The following is an 18,725-nucleotide window of genomic DNA, read 5'->3' on the forward strand; positions in this document are numbered from 1 at the left end:
TGGTGATGTATGACCACAACACTCAAAAGGCCAAGAGGTTTCGGATTTATAACTTATGATTCTGAGGATGCAGTGGATAGAGCGTTGCACAAGACTTTCCATGAACTCAATGGTCAGATGGTTAAGGTAAAGAGGGCTGTACCGAAAGAATTTTCTCTGGGTGTCCAACCGAAGTCCTCTTGTTGGGTACAATTACGGTTTAAATAGAGCCAACAACTTACTAAATAGCTTTGCCCTGGGATATAATCTGAACTCGCTTGAAGTCTTTGGAGTCGGGATCGATGGGAGATATAATCCACTTGCTAGTTCTCGTGCCGGATTTTCACTTTTAGGTTCCCATGCATATGGAACCAGAGTCAATATGTGCTGTAACTTAAAATAAAGTTTTAACCTTTCGATATTTAACCCATGGCAAGAGTTTTAGCTTACGAAGTTTTCAGTACTGAGTTAACCCCGTTAAATTTCAAATTCACATTTGCTGCAATCACAAGATTAACACATAATCAATGGCATAAAATATCCATCTACCATGCATTTTTAACTAGTAAATACTGTTGGATATTGGTTAAATAAATCGAGAATTGAAAATCGATTAAAGTGACTTCGTATCGACTTCGACCAAATACTCAAAAGCTCGACTCAATCCGTTTAAGCAAAATTGTTTGCCACTTCGCCGCTTCGGGGCGCACAAACGGGGATCGACCTGTCCGGTCAGGTCGCGAGGGTCGAGGGGGCAGCGCCCCTCGTGGGGGGTCGGGGGCAACGCCCCCGAAAGAGAATTTTGATTTCTCTGCATGTATTGAAGGGTATATTTGGCATTTCGAAAATCAATATCGGATGAATGAGAAATTACGAAAAAGGACGAAAATCAGTGAATAGACACCTTTTCATAAAGGTGGTGCATTGTTTGGAAAGGGTGCATGGTTTGGCCCCAATCATTTCGTCCACACCCTTTCATGGTCTATAAATAGGACCCTTTGGGTGTCCTATTCCTCACAGTTTGATATGCAAAACGTCTCTCATCCTCTCTTCTATCCAAAATCAAAATCATTCATTTATTTTGATTTTCTTTCATTTCATCATTGGAGTACATAAACCTAAATTTGGTTCGTTGTACTTGTGTTTTGGAGTGCTACAAACACAAGTGTAGCCGTTGTATCTTGGGAGTCGATTGCCGAAATCCGTAGGCACCGTTGCGGGGCAAATTCGACTTAAGGACAAAGAGTCCAACTCTTGCCTCGGCTTTGTCCCTATCTTTATACTTATTTTTGGCGTCTCTATTCACAAAATTCTTCCAACAAATACATGTAACACAAATTTTTGTATACAATACAGTCATTCTTTAACACAAACACCTACATCATCTTTTTAAATTAAATATTCATGAACATTAAATAATTTAATTAAGGTTTTTAATTTTATTAAATCTGAAATCTAATCACCTAGACTGAAAATTTAAATGACTGAAAGCTGAAAATTAAAGTTACATTTAATTTTGAAATTTTAAATTTATATTTTTATGTTACAATATTCAGGACAACAACCCATCTTTGATTTTCAAAAAGTTTTCTTCTTGCTTCAAAATTTTATCATTCCACGCTTCCATTCTGAACGCAATAGAAACATTCTCCTTAGGAACAATACCACATTCCAATCAATTACAATGAATCTGAGCTATGCTAATTGATGTAATAAAGTTCCTCCAATTAACCAATGCTAATCAAGTCAGCTAGTCAGCTGCATATCTAGAATATTTCTCCTATGGGAAAATAATAAATTTTAATCTTAAGAACTATTTATTTCATGTGAGATTTCCTCTAATTTTCCTATAGATTGGCAGGCTTGAATTCTTCATTTTGCTCTGGGTAGCTAGACGAGCTCTGTATATTCATGACGACTTGTGCTCCCCAAAAGTGACTTTCTATTAATTATTTTCCCCTGATAACTGAAAAGGGTAGTAACTACAGTGGTATAACTTGGAAGCCCACAAAATTTCACGAACCAGCTAAACTTGAAACCTGAGTTTGAGCATTGTTTAGTGTCACATAACAAGTTTACTTTGGCTTATAGTTGCAGCAGCAGAAAGGCTGGTGACAGCTCTATTTGCTGACAATCTTGTATGGAGTTGTTCAAGAATTATCAATAAAAGTTTATAGATCCACCAAGGATTTACACTGATTGGTATCCTCAAGAATACCTATTATCATATAGTCATCATAGGCGCTATTCACTTGTATACTCAGCTTATTTGTTGATAGTAGAAGAGGATGGCCACTGATTAGTGCTTGCTGGTGTATGATTATTACTATTCTGTGTATATAAAATGATTTACCCAATTCTAGCCTAATGGTCTAGAAAAATGTTTGTGGGTGGAAATATTATCTTGTTTTAAGTATATTGAACCAAAAATATATTTGTCAATTATAATTACTTTGGCTTAAAAGGTTTAGCTGTTTCTTATTTTTTGAGCTAGTTCTGGAACTGTTTACAATTGTGCATTGGACCATTAAACATTCTTTCTACTGCTTAGGAGAAACTTCTTATTTCGCGTGCACTTCAAACTTACGATGTGCTTGGCTGTGTGTTATTGGTTTTCAAATGGTGATTCTATCCTTCAGTGCTCCGAATTTCATAGTTTTGGGGGGCCGAGCTTTACAGTCATTAGAAATTTAGCATAGAATTTGAAACAGCATACCATACCATGAAATTATCTCTTGCTGGCAGCCGCAGTGTGGGAGTTCGATTCCTGAAACATGGAATTGGACTCCTTGTAGGCGTAGTGTACAGACAGCTCTTGTTCCCTGACCTGTTGGGACATATCCCACGATTTACCTCTCTCACAAAGCTTTAAGAACGGGACGGTGGAGGCTCTTAAGGTTATGATTCAACCTTAAGAAAATTAGCATGATGGTGTCATGATTATCAAAAGGGCCAATAATACTTCGAATACCAGGCCGTCAGTTGAGTAATACCAAGTTACCAACGCAATTATATCAGCCATCACTTCCGATTTATAACTTATTCTTGTGTCTTAACTTTTGGGCATTATAAAAGATAAAACCCTCTATCCCTTCCTGATCTCAAGATAATCAAACACAGGAGAAATTCATCATTAAGCAATCAACCAAATAATGAATTCTTCAACATAGACAGCACAATCATGAAAAAGAGGATTTGCTGAAGATTACATACTATTTTCTATGCACAAATCACTATAACACGACTTGAGATTGTTGGAAAATTGATAATTTGTGTGTAAATAAATTTATCAATTAGCACAATCAATTAAATGACATAAACATAATTCAACAATAATATAAAATAAGAAGAGAATTAGAAAAGCCAATTTTGAGAGTCACGTCGAAAACGCTATTCTAAAGTCGTGTTATCTTTCATTCGTGCGGGTTCTTTCAGCACTATACGACTCCAAGATAAAATTCATGTGACTCTCCTTCTATGGGTACGACCATAGGAAGATAAGTAAACGAACCTCTTATCGAGTTGCCAAAATATAAGAATATAGTATAAATTATATAGAATGTTTTTCTTCCAAATTATTGTATTCTAATGCTCCTTTTCAATGAGATGTAACTACCTTTTGCCCCCGTTTGGTACTAATTAAATTACATTTTATTTTTAAACTTTTGTAAAATATTATTACATGTAAATCGAGAAATCTTCTTTCTTTTTCAACTACTCATTATTTAAAAGAAAACATTATTCCACTCCTTTTCATCTCCGAAAAATGGGGGCCAAATGGGGGCTTTATAGGTGAAAATCAACCCTCACAATTAAGTCATTAAAATAGAGATTATAACATGAATTATGATGTTTTAATTGTGTTAAAAGTGATTATTAAATAAATAAAAGTGTGATGATCTTGGGAGATAGCCTTTCAGATTATCTATCGTGATTGTGAAACTTTGGTCATGGTTTGTGATTTATTGGAAACACTTTTAACAAAATAAAAAAAATTTTAAAAATAGTTAAAAATAGTAATAATAAATCAGCTAAGCCTTCTTGATTATGTGATTGTGTTTGAGCATCTGAAACTTAAAAAGTATTGTAGTGTTGTTTAAAAAGTGTAATTGACTTTAGAATTTTATTAAAACTTTTTCTTGCAATATGTGACTGCCTAGATACGAATTTAAGTCGATTAGTATGTTCTTGAACTTGAAATTATTTCTGTCTTGTGACTTAAATGTCATCTGATTTTATAAAATTTTGAGATTATGGCTCAATTAGCATTTTGGTCAATTTACTATAATTTTAATTTAGCCGATAAAATTACGTGATTATGAGTTGGAGTTGTTAGCTTTGCTCTATGTTAGAGAACTACAAAATCCACGAAGCTAATAAAAAAATCGATGCTAGATTCAGCATCGATGGTAGAAATTGTACATTAAAAGTAGCGAGAAAATTATTATTCTTTTANGGTGTGGATCACACACACTCTTGGAGAAGGACTCACATATGTAAGAGTTGACATGAGGCCGTGTCTATGAGATTGGGCTACTCCCTAGAAACTCTTACTAGAATCAAGATAAGAGCGCATGGCCATTAACAGTGTTACCCGCTATGAACCGAGCTTAAATCGATACTCCGGTGGAACAATTGAAGTTTGACTAAAGGGACCTAATACAAAGCTTAGTCCATTATGGCTCCCTCAAATGGAAATTGTTATCACTAAGTGAGGTTCAAGTTCAAAAGAAACTTACACTTATTACACAGTATTATGTTGCCACTATTATATATTTTTAATTATTTTGAAAGCTTAAAACATATGAGGGATTGTTGTAATTTAAAATAAAGTTTCAACCTTTCAATATTTAACCCATTTAATATTCCATTTTTATTTATTTAATAATCACTTTTAACACAATTAAAACATCATAATTCATGCTATAACCTCTATGTTAATTACTTAATTGTGGGGGTTGATAGAAAAACATTCTATATAATTTATACTATATTTCTATATTTTGGCAACTCAATGAGAGAATCGTTGACTTATCTCCCTATGGACGTGCCTATAGAAGGAAAGCCACATGGATTTTATTTTGAAGCCGCGTAGTGCTGAAAGAACTCGTACGAAAATGAGGCAACACAAATTTAGGACAACGTTTTCGACGTTACTTTCAAGACTGGCTTTTTTAACCCTCTTCTTATTTTATATTATTGTTGAATTATGTTTATGTCATTTAATTGATTCTGCTAATTGATAAATTTATCTACACATAAATCACCAATTTTCTAAAATATAGATCAAGGATTGAATGCAAGGCTCGGAGGGGGTTCAAACTTCAGCAGCAATCTTGGTTATGGGGTTCAAACTATAGCACAAGTAGTAGTTCTCGTGCCGGATTTTCACTTTTAGGTTCCCATGCATATGGAACCGGTGTTAATATGGATCAAGGATTGAATGCCGGGGTCGAAGGGGTTCAAACTTCAGTAGTAATCTTGGTTATGGGCACATTCTAAATCCCTATTTTGGTAATAATCAAAGCAGATACAACGTTCCCATTATATTGGTTATAGTACAAGTAGTAGTCGAGGTGATTCCTCTTACAACGTGTCATTAAGAAATTTGTGGGGAAATGGTGCTCTTAATACTTCTACAACTAATGCTAGCTCTGGTTCATACTTTATTTCTGGAAGTGGCAGCTTTGGAATCTTTGGAAATAATGGTGCAACTGGGGAACTTCTCCTATAGCCGTGTCGCTGGGGAGAAGTTCTTTTGGCTACTCTGGTGGAAACCTTGTCTACAGAGGAGAAGAAAACAATTATGCACTGGGAACAGGAGGGTTCGGAAAGAACAGTGGCACAGGTGTGCCCACAACATCTTCATTTGCCACATCTAGTGTGTCGCGGAAATCCTTCGATAAATCTTGATTCCGTGCTCAGAAAACTCAAATGAACACCGATTTACCTCAACTCAACCCAAGACTTTCGCCTTAACTTTCTAGACTGCCCTCTTTGCCTTTCCAGTAGCTCTCTATTTAGTGTCCACAAAGGACACACGGTGGTGACTACAATGGAAGAAAGAATGGACAACAATGGTGGAAAATCTCTCTCCCTTTTTCCCTAAGACCGGTTGCCTCCTTTCACTCTTTCACTCACCATTGCATGCTCAGCCACCTACACAGAAAACTGCTGGAATAGATGGATATATATAGGTATAGTTTAGGTCACTCCAATTGGGCCTAAGGTTCACTAAGTGGGCTACCAATTTACCTAAACTAATGGGACAATTTTCAACTCCATTTGATCACTAAATGGTCCAACTAACCAAAGAATCATTCAACCCCAACCCGAGCCGTCCAAAGGTGTAGTTTGTTCCCGAGACGAGCCAAGTCCATGGTGTCGATAAACAATCCGACAACTGTTTTAAATTATCGCCCAGATTATTGGATACCAAAAAACCTAACAATCTCCACCTTGATGCTCAATAATCTGCACGTAACCAAAACACAAAGTTTATACATGCACAATCAAGGTAATCCAATAAAATTGGAATCACAGATCTTACCTCGTGTTTTGAATCGAAATACACACCATACCTACTTCATGTACTCATAGGGGCTAAGGTCAATAACACCCAAGTAAAAACAAGTATTTATAGTGAACAAACAATCATGCGATGAAGATATATAGGATAACACAAATAAAGATCTTTTCAAAATCACGTTCACACAGAATCAAAGATTAACACCAAGTTAATCAACACACGATCAAACACATATGCAACAAATGCATAAGTGACCCTATGAAAGATCTCACCACACTTATCATATCCCATTCCGTGTTACTCCCACCTCGAGAACCCATATCTCCTCTCATCCCTCAACATGCTCACTAAACCAATCACTTAACTCATGTCTAACTGACAAGTCACAATAGATCATAAGTTTCTCGGGATAATCCTCTATCACCACATTACTTCTCCCAACCTACGTGGGTAATGGGACTCCATCTCACAGAAGTGATAGACGTGTCTCTCTCTCACTCCACCTGTATAGGGTTTCTTTCACAGATAAATGATTCTACACATCTGATCACATTTACACTCGTGATCCAAATGTCACACTCCACATCCCCCGTGCATATCACCAATGTACCTCTAGGCATCTATACTCCACCTTACCAAAAGACATCCAACTCATTATTAATGCATCTCAAACTCAGTATGGAAAATCAACACCTTTTGTTGACCACAAAGGTTACTCCAACTACCAAAGCTCCAAAAATTCACAAAGAAAATGACGAAGGTGGCACTCACAAAGAAAAAACGAAGAAAGAGTTGATTACTTCACTACACTCACAAAGAGGAAGAAGGTAACCCTAACATGACTGTGTCACATAATCTCACAAACTACACAGGCTCACAAAGATAAAGGAGAAAAGCGGCTGCCCAACTTTCTTCTCACCACCACACTCTCACACCATTCACAGAGCAAACAGAATTTGCCACAAAACTCAACCCACTATGCGTGTAAACATATTACACTAAGTAATAAATCACTCTAATTCATGCAATTACACATATCAAATAAGTTGAAAGTGTAACATCAACATTACAACAGAATTAAGTGACCAATACATGCAGAAAGGATTACACACAGATAAACCTCACTAGGATCACTACTCGACACTAAAGTCACATTTGCATTGTCTCTATTCTCATCTTTCCTTTTATTATCATCTTAGGACAATCTCTTCAACTATGCCCAAATTTTATCACAGTTAAAATATATTTTATTTTTCGCACTTGCATTAGACCTATATATGCCAACAATACCAAATAATGACCACAAACAAAATACTGACACATAATTCACACAGAATAGTCAAGTAAATTTTTCTAAGGTCACATGTAATTCTATCGGTGTAGAAAAATTGGTGACAAATTCACATAGAATTTAAGGCAATTAATTAACATATAATTTCTAGGTCTAGCAACAGACAGTGGTTACCCCTTCACGATAACCACAAACCTAACGTCACCCTATACGATGACTTTCAATGCGAAAAATAAATAATTAACCTACACATTAATTTTAACTGCAATAATGAAAGATAAAGAATACGATATCGAACGGACCACGTTTGAAGGCCCATAAATATCGAGAGACACGAATTCACCACTTTAGGATTATCACTATTCATCCTAAAGTCACCAACAACCGCAGCAACACGAAAACAGCACTCGGTACCCGACCGTCCAAGGGCAAAATAATCCAACTTTCACTGTATTGCTCCAAACTAAAATTTGAAAACACTGCATGGTCCGTCACATCATCAGCAACATTCTGTCTGAAGACGTCGTCGTCGGATTCTGTACGACGCGCCCTCACGCACCTTGCCGGCATTTCCAAGGCGCCGACGACCTGTCACCCTTCCGACTTCTTCTCCGTCTGTACAGTCCACTGGTGGTGTCCGTTTTGCCAAACTCTTTTTGGTTTTACCAGAAAACGTAAAAACAGATATGTCCAGTTTTACAAAAATCTACCCAGATTTCGTCCAGTTTTCTGCATGTTTTTCAGATCGATTTTTGGCCAATTGCAACCCCTTTTACCCCCCAAAATCACGGATTTATCAACAACGCAAGCTCTGATACCATTTGTCGCGAAAATTTCTCGATAAATCTTGATTTCGAGCTCAGAAAACAATCAAACGAACACCGATTTACCTCGACTCTACCCAAGACTTTCACCTTACCTTTTTGGACTGCCCTCTTTGCCTCTCCGATGGCTCTCTATTTAGTGTCCACAAAGGACACGCGGTGGTGACTACAATGGAACAAAGAGTGGACAACAATGGTGGAAAATTTCTCTCCCTTTTCCCTAAGATTGGCTGCCCCCATTCACTCAACATTGCACGCTCAGTCACCTACACAGAAAACTGCTGGAATAGATGGATATATATAGGTATAGTTTAGGTCACTCCAATTGGGCCTAGGGTTCACTAAGTAGGTTAACCTAAACTAATGGGCCAATTTTCAACTCCATATTAATCACTAAATTGTCCAACTAACCCAAGAATCATCCAACCCCAACCCGAGCCATCCGAAGGTGTAGTTTGTTCCTGAGTCGAGCCAAGTCCATGGTGTCGATAAATAATCCGACAACTGTTTTAAATCATCGCCCGGAGTATTAGGTATCAAAAAATCCAACAATCTCCACCTTATGCCCAATAATCTGCACGTAACCAAAACACAAAGTTTATACTTTCACAATCAAGGTAATCCAATAAAATTGGAATCACGGACCTTACCTCGTGTTTTGAATCGAAACACACACCATACCTGCTCCATGTACTCATCGAGGCTAAGATCAAAAACACCTAAGTAGAAACAAGTATTCACAGTGAACAAACAATCATGTGACGAAGATATATAGGATAACACACACAAAGATCTTTTCAAAATCACGTTCACGCAAAACCAAAGATTAACACCAAGTTAATCAACACACGATCAAACACATATGTAACAAATGCATAAGTGACCCCATGAAAGATATCACCATACTTATCCTATCCCATTCCGCGTTACTCTCACCTCGAGAACACATATCTCCTCTCATTGCCCATTATGCTCACTAAACCAATCACTCAACTCATGTGCAACTAACAAGTCACAATAGATCCTAAGCTTCTTGGGATAATCCTCTATCACCACATCACTTCTCCCAACCTACGTGGATAATGAGACTCCACCTTACAGAATTGATAGAAGTGCATCTCTCACACTCCACTTGTACAGGGTCTCTTTCACAGTTAAAGGATTCTACACATTTGATCACATCTCCACTCGTGATCCAAATGTCACACTCCACATCCCCCGTGCATATCACCAATGTACCTCTGGACATCTATACTCCACCTTACCAAAAGACATCCAACTCATTACTAATGCATCTCAAACTCACTATGGTAAATCAACACCTTTTGTTGACCACAAAGGTTACTCCAATCACCAAAACTCCAAAAATCCACAAAGAAAACGACGAAGGTGACACTCACAAAGAAAAAATGAAGAAAGAGTTGATTACTTCACTACACTCACAAAGGAGGCTTACAAAGAGGAAGAAGGTAACCCTAACATGACTGCCTCACATAATCTCACAAACCATATAGGCTCACAAAGATAAAAGAGAAAAGCGGTTGCCCAACTTTCTTCTCACTACCACACTCTCACACCACTCACAGAGCAAACAGAGTATACCACAAAACTCAACTCACTATGCATGTAAACATATTACACTAAGTAATAGATCATTCTAATTCATGCAATTACACATATCAAACAAGTTGAAAGTGTAATATCAACATTGCAACAGAATTAAGTAACCACATACATGTAGAAATGATTACACACAGATGCAATGCAAGAACCAGGTTTATTCTCTCAATAAACCTCACTATGATCACTACTCGACCCTAAAGTCACATTCGCATTGTCCCTATTCTCATATTTCCTTTTATTATCATTTTAGAACAATCTCTTTCAACTATATCCAAATTTTACTACAATTAAAATATATTTTATTTATCGCACTTGCCTTAAACCTATATATGCCAGCAATACCAAATAATGACCACAAGTAAAGTACTGACACATAATTCACACAGAATAGTCAAGTAAATTTTCCTGAGATCACATGCAATTCTATCGGAGTAGAAAAATTGGTGACAAATTCACATAGAATTTAAAGCAATTAATTAACATATAATTTCTAGGTCTAGCAACAGGCAGTGGTTACCTCTTCACAGTAACCCCAAACCTAACGTCATCCTACACAATGACCTCTAATGCGAAAAATAAATAATTAACCTATACATTAATTTTAACTGCAATAATAAAAGATAAAGAATACAATACCGAATGGACCATGTCTGAAGGTCCATAAATATCGAGAGACACAGATTCACCACTTTAGGATCGTCACTGTTCATCCTAAAGTCACCAGCAACCGCAGCAACACGAAAACAACACCCGGCACCCAAACATCCAAGGGCAAACTCCTCCAACTTTCACTGTATTGCTCCAAATTGAAATCTGAAAACACTGCAGGGGCCATCACATCATCAACAACATTCTGTTTGAAGACGTCGTCGGATTCTGTACAACGCGCCCTCAGGCGCCTTACCGGCGTTCCCACGGCGCTGACGACCTATCACCTTTCCGACTTCTTCTCCTCCTGCACAATTCACTGGTGGTGTCCGTTTTTCCATACTCTTTTTGGTTTCACCAGAAAACGCAAAAACAGATCTGTCCAATTTTGCAAAAATCTGCACAGATTTCATCCAGTTTTCTGCTTGTTTTTTAGATCGATTTTTGGCCAATTCCAGCCCATTTCGAGCCCCAAAAATCACAGATTTATCAACAACGCAAGCTCTGATACCATTTGTCACGAAAATCCCTCGATAAATCTTGATTTCGGGCTCAAAAAATAATTAAACGAACACCGATTTACTTCGACTCAACCCAAGAATTTCGCCTTACCTTTTTGGACTGCCCTCTTTGCCTCTCCAGTGACTCTCCATTTAGCGTCCACAAAGGACACGCGGTGGTGACTACAATGAAAGAAATAATGGACAACAATGGTGGAAAATCTCTCTCCCTTTTTCCCAAAGACCGCTGCCCCTTTCACTCACCATTGCACGCTCAGTCACCTAAACAGAAAACTGCTGGAATAGATGGATACATATAGGTATAGTTTAGGTCACTCCAATTGGGCCTAGGGTTCACTAAGTGGGCTACCAATTAACCTAAACTAATGGGCAAATTTTCAATTCCACATTAATCACTAAATGGTCCAACTAACCAAAGAATCATCCAACCCCAACCGAGCCATCCAAAGGTGTAGTTCGTTCCCGAGTCGAGCGAAGTTCATGATGTCGATAAATAATCTGACAACCGTTTTAAATTCTCACCTGAATTATTGGGTATCAAAAAACCCAACATAATGGTAATTATGAAGGATTTTATGGGGGCTTTTACCATAGTTGGTCAGTGCACAGGGATCCAACTTGGAAAACCATGTCCTCTGGGCTAGATAATTCGGATTCATTTCGTTATGGATTGGGAAATTCAGAAGATGTCACTGTTAAAGATTCTGATGATTTTGGGATGGACTATGATATTGCAAATAGACAATCAACTAGAGGTAAAAAAAAATTGTCCTGTTGTGCAAATTATTTCATGCTATAGTGGCTAACTTATTTCTTAAAACTATAAGACTTGTAATGCTCTATAAATGCTAGATGAATTTTTTGTTAATGCAAATCCTTGTCTAGCTTAAGTGGTAGTTTTTTTATTGCCTTATGCATCAAATCACTTTCCACCACATGTATATCGTGCAGAGCGATTACGGTAGTGAACAACTGCAGATAGCATTAGTCTTTAAAAACATACAGGTCAAAAACAAGATACCATTTTTTCTTAAAGAATAATTCTAATTATAGATATACAAAAAATGATGTATAAAAAAATTGCTATTAAGCCCTTGTTTGGGCTTCATTTTTTTCAAATTATAATGAAAGGATGAGTTTTTTTCAAAAAAAATGTGTGGTTAAAAAGTAAGGAAATTTTTTTAGATTTAAGTGTAATATTATTTTATTAAAAAATGCATGATTGATAAGAAGAGAGAAAAATAAATTTTAATTTAATGGGGAGCCAAACAAGGGCTAAATTGGTTAATGATATCAAGTACTTCAGGAATTGATAAAAGTCTTTAGTCGCTTTAATATGTAATATAAAATTTAGCAACTAGAATATCAGTCTAGTGGTCCACTCCTTCTTTCAATTTTCTTGCCTTTTAGTTTTCATTTTTCTCGGCTGTACATTTTAGGAAAATGCGATGTGCATCAAAGTTTGAGACATTTACAAGGCAATGTTCCATGCATGTTTGTCCCCATTAAATTTCATTTTATTTTTTTTCTTTTATTTTTAATCACACAATCTTTCACAAAATAATATTACGCATAAAATAAAATTTTTTTCTTCTTTTTCAATCACCCATTTTTCAAAAAAACACTATTCCACCCATTTTCATTTCCAAAAAACGAGGGCCAAACGGAGGCTAGTCTTATGATAATTCTGCTAAAGCAGATAAATTTAAATAAATTTTATCATAAATTTAGCAAATACCACTCGTTGTTGTAGAATTTGGTGAATAAATGAGATGATAAATTATTAATACCTCTGAATTCATTTTGATGATTTTTCTCCATGGCTTTCTTCAGGAATAGGAGACAATTTCACAGAGAGCAGTATCAAGAATGTCGTGAAGATTTGAGGTTTGATTTTTAAAAATGACCTTGGTTCATTCATCAATTTAGACTGAGATGTAAATCAGATTGCGGGATATACTTTGGAGAATCCATTGTAGCTAGTTTGTGGTGCTCCTCTTCAACGAGATAGTACAACTGGTAAAGCATAAAGAAGATAGAGAATTATATTTTTGTATTCTTTTTCTTGTTTAATTTTCGCCGGCTCCGATTACTGGCAAACTTTTTCATATTTTTCTGGGATTCGCATTTTTCTCAAATTGCACGTGACGTTGAGTTCGATTTAGTAGTGTGTAATAAGAGAGCGCTAGCCATCTAGGCTCGTGTTTAAACGAAATATTCCGATTGATTAATTTACCAATGAATTCTTTTGAAAAATTCTTATGTGACTTTGCAGATGTGCGAATATGTAGGAGGAGAATAAGATTTACAAATTGATAATATTAAATTATTGTTCAAGAGGAACATAAAATAAATTATAGTCATTGAAGGGATGGGTTTAAGCTCATAAGGGAGTCACCTCCGGGAGTAACCCAACCTTTGTGATTGGAGATCCCATGAAAAAGGTTTAATGTGGTGGAAATAACCCACGCTGCATGAATTGTAATATCACCATTTTATTTGTGTTCATCCCTATGGTGATATCGTTAATAATAATGTGATGTTAGGAAGGGTTTAACCCCGAATGAGTACCGAGGTGAGAATTCTCGTGAGGTGTGGATCACACACACTCTTGGAGAAGGACTCACATATGTAAGAGTTGACATGAGGCCGTGTCTATGAGATTGGGCTACTCTCTAGAAACTCTTACTAGAATCAAGATAAGAGCGCATGGCCATTAACAGTGTTAACCGCTATGAACCGAGCTTAAATCGATACTCCGGTGGAACAATTGAAGTTTGACTAAAGGGACCTAATACAAAGCTTAGTCCATTATGACTCCCTCAAATGGAAATTGTTATCACTAAGTGAGGTTCAAGTTCAAAAGAAACTTACACTTATTACACAGTATTATGTTGCCACTATTATATATTTTTAATTATTTTGAAAGCTTAAAACATATGAGGGATTGTTGTAATTTAAAATAAAGTTTCAACCTTTCAATATTTAACCCATTTAATATTCCATTTTTATTTATTTAATAATCACTTTTAACACAATTAAAACATCATAATTCATGCTATAACCTCTATGTTAATTACTTAATTGTGGGGGTTGATAGAAAAACATTCTATATAATTTATACTATATTTCTATATTTTGGCAACTCGATGAGAGAATCGTTGACTTATCTCCCTATGGACGTGCCTATAGAAGGAAAGCCACATGGATTTTATTTTGAAGCCGCGTAGTGCAGAAAGAACCCGTACGAAAATGAGGCAACACAAATTTAGAACAACGTTTTCGACGTTACTTTCAAGACTGGCTTTTTTAACCCTCTTCTTATTTTATATTATTGTTGAATTATGTTTATGTCATTTAATTGATTCTGCTAATTGATAAATTTATCTACACATAAATCACCAATTTTCTAAAATATAGATCAAGGATTGAATGCAAGGCTCGGAGGGGGTTCAAACTTCAGCAGCAATCTTGGTTATGGAGTTCAAACTATAGCACAAGTAGTAGTTCTCGTGCCGGATTTTCACTTTTAGGTTCCCATGCATATGGAACCGGTGTTAATATGGATCAAGGATTGAATGCGGGGGTCGAAGGGGTTCAAACTTCAGTAGTAATCTTGGTTATGGGCACATTCTAAATCCCTATTTTGGTAATAATCAAAGCAGATACAACGTTCCCATTATATTGGTTATAGCACAAGTAGTAGTCGAGGTGATTCCTCTTACAACATGTCATTAAGAAATTTGTGGGGAAATGGTGCTCTTAATACTTCTACAACTAATGCTAGCTCTAGTTCATACTTTATTTCTGGAAGTGGCAGCTTTGGAATCTTTGGAAATAATGGTGCAACTGGGGAACTTCTCCTATAGCCGTGTCGCTGGGGAGAAGTTCTTTTGGCTACTCTGGTGGAAACTTTGTCTACAGAGGAGAAGAAAACAATTATGCACTGGGAACAGGAGGGTTCGAAAAGAACAGTGGCACAGGTGTGCCCACAACATCTTCATTTGCCACATCTAGTGTGTCGCGGAAATCCTTCGATAAATCTTGATTCCGTGCTCAGAAAACTCAAATGAACACCGATTTACCTCAACTCGACCCAAGACTTTCGCCTTACCTTTCTAGACTGCCCTCTTTGCCTTTCCAGTGGCTCTCTATTTAGTGTCCACAAAGGACACACGGTGGTGACTACAATGGAAGAAAGAATGGACAACAATGGTGGAAAATCTCTCTCCCTTTTTCCCTAAGACCGGTTGCCTCCTTTCACTCACCATTGCATGCTCAGCCACCTACACAGAAAACTGCTGGAATAGATGGATATATATAGGTATAGTTTAGGTCACTCCAATTGGGCCTAGGGTTCACTAAGTGGGCTACCAATTAACCTAAACTAATGGGACAATTTTCAACTCCATTTGATCACTAAATGGTCCAACTAACCAAAGAATCATTCAACCCCAACCCGAGCCGTCCAAAGGTGTAGTTTGTTCCCGAGACGAGCCAAGTCCATGGTGTCGATAAACAATCCGACAACTGTTTTAAATTATCGCCCATATTATTGGATACCAAAAAACCCAACAATCTCCACCTTGATGCTCAATAATCTGCACGTAACCAAAACACAAAGTTTATACATGCACAATCAAGGTAATCCAATAAAATTGGAATCACAAATCTTACCTCGTGTTTTGAATCGAAATACACACCATACCTACTTCATGTACTCACCGGGGCTAAGGTCAATAATACCCAAGTAAAAACAAGTATTTATAGTGAACAAACAATCATGCGATGAAGATATATAGGATAACACAAATAAAGATCTTTTCAAAATCACGTTCACACAGAATCAAAGATTAACACCAAGTTAATCAACACACGATCAAACACATATGCAACAAATGCATAAGTGACCCTATGAAAGATATCACCACACTTATCATATCCCATTCCGTGTTACTCCCACCTCGAGAACCCATATCTCCTCTCATCCCCCAACATGCTCACTAAATCAATCACTCAACTCATGTCTAACTGACAAGTCACAATAGATCATAGGTTTCTCGGGATAATCCTCTATCACCACATTACTTCTCCCAACCTACGTGGGTAATGGGACTCCATCTCACAAAAGTGATAGAAGTGTCTCTCTCACACTCCACCTGTATAGGGTTTCTTTCACAAATAAAGGATTCTACACATCTGATCACATTTCCACTCGTGATCCAAATGTCACACTCCACATCCCCCGTGCATATCACCAATGTACCTCTAGGCATCTATACTCCACCTTACCAAAAGACATCCAACTCATTACTAATGCATCTCAAACTCAGTATGGCAAATCAACACCTTTTGTTGACCACAAAGGTTACTCCAACTACCAAAGCTCCAAAAATTCACAAAGAAAATGACGAAGGTGGCACTCACAAAGAAAAAACGAAGAAAGAGTTGATTACTTCACTACACTCACAAAGAGGAAGAAGGTAACCCTAACATGACTGTGTCACATAATCTCACAAACTACACAGGCTCACAAAGATAAAGGAGAAAAGCGGCTGCCCAACTTTCTTCTCACCACCACACTCTCACACCATTCACAGAGCAAACAGAATTTGCCACAAAACTCAACCCACTATGCGTGTAAACATATTACACTAAGTAATAAATCACTCTAATTCATGCAATTACACATAGCAAATAAGTTGAAAGTGTAACATCAACATTACAACAGAATTAAGTGACCATTTACATGCAGAAAGGATTACACACAGATAAACCTCACTAGGATCACTACTCGACACTAAAGTCACATTTGCATTGTCTCTATTCTTATCTTTCCTTTTATTATCATCTTAGGACAATCTCTTCAACTATGCCCAAATTTTATCACAGTTAAAATATATTTTATTTTTCGGACTTGCATTAGACCTATATATGCCAACAATACCAAATAATGACCACAAACAAAGTACTGACACATAATTCACACAGAATAGTCAAGTAAATTTTCCTAAGGTCACATGTAATTCTATCGGTGTAGAAAAATTGGTGACAAATTCACATAAAATTTAAGGCAATTAATTAACATATAATTTCTAGGTCTAGCAACAGGCAGTGGTTACCCCTTCACGGTAACCACAAACCTAACGTCACCCTATACGATGACTTTCAATGCGAAAAATAAATAATTAACCTACACATTAATTTTAACTGCAATAATGAAAGATAAAGAATACGATATCGAACGGACCACGTCTGAAGGCCCATAAATATCGAGAGACATGAATTCACCACTTTAGGATTATCACTATTCATCCTAAAGTCACCAACAACCGCAGCAACACGAAAACAGCACTCGGTACCCGACCGTCCAAGGGCAAAATAATCCAACTTTCACTGTATTGCTCCAAACTAAAATTTGAAAACACTGCATGGTCCGTCACATCATCAGCAACATTCTGTTTGAAGACGTCGTCGTCGGATTCTGTACGACGCGCCCTCACGCACCTTGCCGGCATTTCCAAGGCGCCGACGACCTGTCACCCTTCCGACTTCTTCTTCGTCTGTACAGTCCACTGGTGGTGTCCGTTTTGCCAAACTCTTTTTGGTTTTACCAGAAAACGTAAAAACAGATATGTCCAGTTTTACAAAAATCTACCCAGATTTCGTCCAGTTTTCTGCATGTTTTTCAGATCGATTTTTGGCCAATTGCAACCCCTTTTTAGCCCCCAAAATCACGGATTTATCAACAACGCAAGCTCTGATACCATTTGTCGCGGAAATTTCTCGATAAATCTTGATTTCGAGCTCAGAAAATAATCAAACGAACACCGATTTACCTCGACTCGACCCAAGACTTTCACCTTACCTTTTTGGACTGCCCTCTTTGCCTCTCCGATGGCTCTCTATTTAGTGTCCACAAAGGACACGCGGTGGTGACTACAATGGAAGAAAGAATGGACAACAATGGTGGAAAATTTCTCTCCCTTTTCCCTAAGATTGGCTGCCCCCATTCACTCAACATTGCACGCTCAGTCACCTACACAGAAAACTGCTGGAATAGATGGATATATATAGGTATAGTTTAGGTCACTCCAATTGGGCCTAGGGTTCACTAAGTAGGTTAACCTAAACTAATGGGCCAATTTTCAACTCCATATTAATCACTAAATTGTCCAACTAACCCAAGAATCATCCAACCCCAACCCGAGCCATCCAAAGGTGTAGTTTGTTCCTGAGTCGAGCCAAGTCCATGGTGTCGATAAATAATCCGACAACTATTTTAAATCATCGCCCGGATTATTAGGTAT

This window comes from Olea europaea, chromosome 18 (genome assembly GCF_002742605.1).
Source record: "Olea europaea var. sylvestris chromosome 18, O_europaea_v1, whole genome shotgun sequence".
Lineage (NCBI taxonomy): Eukaryota > Viridiplantae > Streptophyta > Magnoliopsida > Lamiales > Oleaceae > Olea > Olea europaea.